This window comes from Silurus aristotelis, assembly GCF_946808225.1.
Source record: "Silurus aristotelis genome assembly, chromosome: 12".
Classification (NCBI taxonomy): domain Eukaryota; kingdom Metazoa; phylum Chordata; class Actinopteri; order Siluriformes; family Siluridae; genus Silurus; species Silurus aristotelis.
Window position 1 is genome coordinate 8,672,713 of NC_139585.1, and position 5,000 is coordinate 8,677,712.

Sequence of the window (5,000 nt, forward strand, 5' to 3'; positions counted from 1 at the left end):
ATGTTTCTCTTCACATTTGGCTTATTTATTTGGAATCTACAGTAAATCTACATGGGATCATCTGCTAGGTGACAAAAAAATATTTATAAAGAAATAAAACTATAATATAATATTTATAAAAAAATAATCAATTACACTAATTTTGTCAAATCATATTTTATATATATATATGAGAGAAAGAGAGATAGAGAGAGAGAGAGAGAGAGAGAGAGAGAGAGAGAGAGAGAGAGAGAGAGAGAGAGAGAGAGAGAGGTTTAGGAAACCAGTTAGGAAAGGAAGCATTGTCATCTCCTCTTCTCCCCTCCACTGCTTCGCTCATACGGAGAGTTGATCCCACCGTATGCCTCGCGAGTGACACTCCAATTCAATCTTCTCTGTGGAGCGCCGAGGCCGGCCTATCTGAGGATTGCAGGGTGAGAGAGGAACGAATGGAGGCAGCCGATAGCAGGCCCTTCAAAAATTCCCCCTCCTCGTGGCCTCCGGAGCCCCTACAATGGAGTGCACTTCTGTCAACAAAGACTAGGACGAGAGAAGCCACATATCTGCTCTATGGAAAAGATTAACTGTAGTAAATCCGTTTAGTCTCTCTATCTATCCCTCTTTTTCCTCCTCCTCCTTCTCTCTCTTTTCCTCTTAGTGTTTTTTTTTTCGTTAAATATACATATAATTTTTATTACAGGATACTCCTGTTCTCCGTGCCTGAGCAAGAATCAGAGATGCATATTAATAACGCGGCATTTTACGACGTACGGTATTCTTCAAAGCACGGACAATAAGGAAAAGACCGGATTACAGCAGGAAATGCTCCAGAAGCCAAAGCCTTCTACTTCTCTGTGGCAGTGATCCATTGCAAACACAGTTTAATATATAGTGCACATCCGATAGCTCGTGTGGTGTGTGGGTTAAAACCGTGCTGGTATTTCTCCATAACTTCCCAGAGAGGATAGAGGAGAAGGGGGAGCAAAATCAGAACTGACTTGCATGTCACCGACACAAGGTGGAATAGCTCGGCAAACAGTTCAATACCTCTGCCACTATCCAAACAGGCCGTTCTGGTCATTAATTTTAAAAAGTTGGGTGAATCTGCCTTGAACAGTAAATATTTAACCAGCGCTCTGCATCGCCTGGCCCTCATAAGCCCAGGTCTAAACAGTGCAAGTGTGCACGCATACACACACACACACACACACACACACACACACACACACACACACACACACACACACACACACACACACTCTCTCTCTCTCTCTCTCTCTCTCTCTCTCTCTCTCTCTCTCTCTCTCTCTCTCTCTCTTTTCTCTCACACACACACACACATACACACATATAGAATGAAAACTAATTACCAGCAGCAGAGCCACTTGTCTGCCAGCATAAGAAGCAAAAGGTCAAGAGAGTCAGTAAGCCACTGTCAAACAGTCATGCTAGCGAATGATACAAATTAGCCACTTTCTCTTCAACCTTAACTCACATGAGATGGGTACAATTTGGGTATCTATTACAACAGCAGTGTTTAAGGAATATTTTTTTTTAATTTAAAACAAATTATTCTTTTAGTTTAATATGTTATTTTTACGACCTCAAGAATCTTAAAAGGTGTTTGTAGAAGATTTGAACTGAACAGCTATGAGTTTTTGTGAATGAAGTCATAAGGAAAGAAATATGAACACAGATTTCCACTAGATAGATAGATAGATAGATAGATAGATAGATAGATAGATAGATAGATAGATAGATAGATAGATAGATAGATAGATAGATAGATAGATAGATAGACACAAAGTATATTTTAATGTATGTAATGTAATGTTTTATATATATATATATATATATGCATATCCCCTACATATAATTCATAATTATATTGACCAACATATGTTATGATATTATTGGAAATATTCCATGGCTGGATTGAATCTTTTCCAATAACTGCACATTCCGCGGTGCATTCTTTTCCCTTAAATAATATATTATTTAATACCTACTTTACTACTTATATGTTGTTAAAGAATGTCACGTCACATCACTCTCTCTTTCTTAATATCAGTTTATTTTTTATTGTTGTGGCACATCCCTGACTTCCTGACAGTATAACAGATAGAAACAGTTGTCTAATAACCTGCCTGTTTCTTTAATCAAAAAAAGTACCTTTTCATGTGACAGACAAAGCACAAAGTTCGTGCACAATTAATGACCAATCAGATTTGAGCTTTATTTTCCATACACACACACACACACACACACACACACACACACACACACACACACACACACACACACACACACACAAACACATTAAATATTTTTTTACATTACATATCATCTAAATAGTGTGGTAATTCCAAACATTCCCTGCTCCTCATAACAGCCGATCCATTAGATGTCTCATGACTCGCCAGTTACACTTATTACTCAGACCTGAGAAAGTGTGCTGTGAAAGTAAGCGAAAGATGAGAGGTGGACTGGGGATAGAAGGATTGATAGGTAGACCAGAGAAGAGGAGAAAAAAAAGAGAGAAAAATGCAGCTGGGAAAAAGAGAGGCCGGAGTCTCCAGTGATTAGCACTCTGTAGTGGAGCTGAGAAGAAATAAGAGGTTGAAAACTGTATCCACACATCCATAAGAGCTGAAAAAAAGAGACCTGAGGAATATAAAATAATATATTTTAAAAGTCAATAATTAATACTGACTTGATATACCTAAAATAATCATTTCAGGGTTTTGCCATATTATTTATTCAATCTCAAGTTTCTGTTAACTTTTAAAACATCAGGATAAAAATATGAAAAAATAATTGTCGAAGAGTGATAAATCACCTGCTATTAACATATAAAGTCACCTTCGTTCATTAAGTAAAGCTAACGAAATTGAAGAAGGCTCAGCAGATGCGTCAGACACTTCGAAGGAAATAGTGTTTTCTTTTTCTCGCCGTTCTCACTCGAAATGCGATGAACTGTCGAGGCTCGATCATACAGGACACCTGGACTTCATTTGCACTGTAGGAAATACCTCTCATCCTACACACTCTTTCCTGAGCCAGCAATAACCAGGAGCAGATCACCATATGATAGGTGCGTGTTTCTGATTAGCTGGGCTGGTGCGGTCATTCACACGAAAGGAATCCTCGATCAAATAATCACTGTGGAATGACACCATAAACCAAATTTCATTAGTCTGGGTCAAACACTAAAATAGTGAGCAGATCAGCTGCGGCAAGGAGAAAAATAAAGGAAAAAAACAAAAAAGAAGGGTACATCTGAAATCATTCATCAGCTGCTCACGGTCATGATGCTAACAGTGAGGACAAACACACACACACTCACACACACATACACACACACACACACACACACACACACACACACACACACACACACACACGCGCACACACACAGCGCGAGTGTACTCCAGTAATGGTGTGTGCTATGTGAGACTGTCCTGAGGCTGGCAAAAAAGAAAAAAAACACGTGCTGGTTCTTGGCAGTAGAGTTGAACATCTGCATTTGGGTGTAGCAGCGGGAATACTATGTTCTACAGAGAACCGGCCTTTTGAGCTCCCGCTAGAACACATTTGGAGGTCGGGGTGTGTGGAATAGGCAAAGCTGAAGATTATCAAAGAGAAAGAAGTCAAATGAAAGCAAGGGAAACAATCCAAACATGCATAATGGGCAAGGGAGACACCAGCCAAGCTGCTGCATCGGACAATAAAAAAATGAAAAAAAAAAGGTTTTGGATGGGTTCTTGAGAAATTTAAAAAAAAGCAATTAAAAATAAAAACTGCCATGAAGTATTATGTTTTATTGATGCCACCTATACTTTAACAAAGTTTCAGTTAGCTTGGATATACAAATTGGATATACATGTTAACAAATAAATGTCAGGCAAGTGTAAATATGTTAGTTTCATCATTCATCAGTAGCACTTATAATTTGCTTCAAAATACTCAAAATTGAATTGTTCCCATGCCCAAACACCATGCAACCCATGATGATGTCATCATAGTTTGTTTACATGGATGGTGAAGAAACTAAATATATTAACCTATTAAATCAGTTCTCCCTGATTAATTACTGACTAGCACCTGTGCCATGGTGCCATGTTCATCTGCAGAAATCCTAATGAATAAAATTAAAGTCCAGTTGCAAATTATTTCAGACTATATATATATATATATATATATATATAGTTTTATATATATAAATATTGTTTTACTTACACAACAGATTTTGTTTGTTCTGTACAGATTATCCAGTAGTCTTTCTTCTATTTTTTTTTTTGTTTCCAGCTAAAATTTATTCTAGCAGAAAGAATCCTCTACTGTAGACTTGATGGTATTTCTACATACAGGTTATTCATTTGATCCACCAAAATAAACTTTTATAGTGCCAAATGAAAATTGTAGGAATGTGGTGAGTAGGCACACAGACTACAAAATAACAAGCTTGAAAATATCTGTTTTCAAAAGCTACCTTGTGGATTTTTTACATTGTTTATTTGGGAGTTTCTTTGATGGCAAAAGTGTAAATGTTGCGTTCTAAAGAACATATATATGTTTATATTACATGCAAATCAAGTCTGCATTGACTCAGCTGGCAGAATTTATTGTAAGGTTATACATTTTTATTCATTCATTTGGTGTTGTTTTTTCACAAACTAACTTTAGAGTTGAACATTTACTCTATTTATCTGGCAATTTTACCAACAATTCACAGTAGAGTTTTACAGTATGTTTATTTTTGGGCTCAACAGTTCTATCTAAAGCAGCTAAAACTAGTATTCTAAATGTATTGGTTGATTATAATTATTATTTTAGGGGTTATTAGACTTCTAAATGGAAGGCAATGAGTTTAAATCCTATCACCATTAAGCTGCCTCTGTTGGGCCCTTAAGAAAGGCCCTTCAGGTCTGTAAAAGAGATGCAAGTGAAAGTTGTTCTAAATAAAGCCATTTGTCAAATGTCAAAAAATTGTCTAATAATTGTATATACTGTATTTGTAC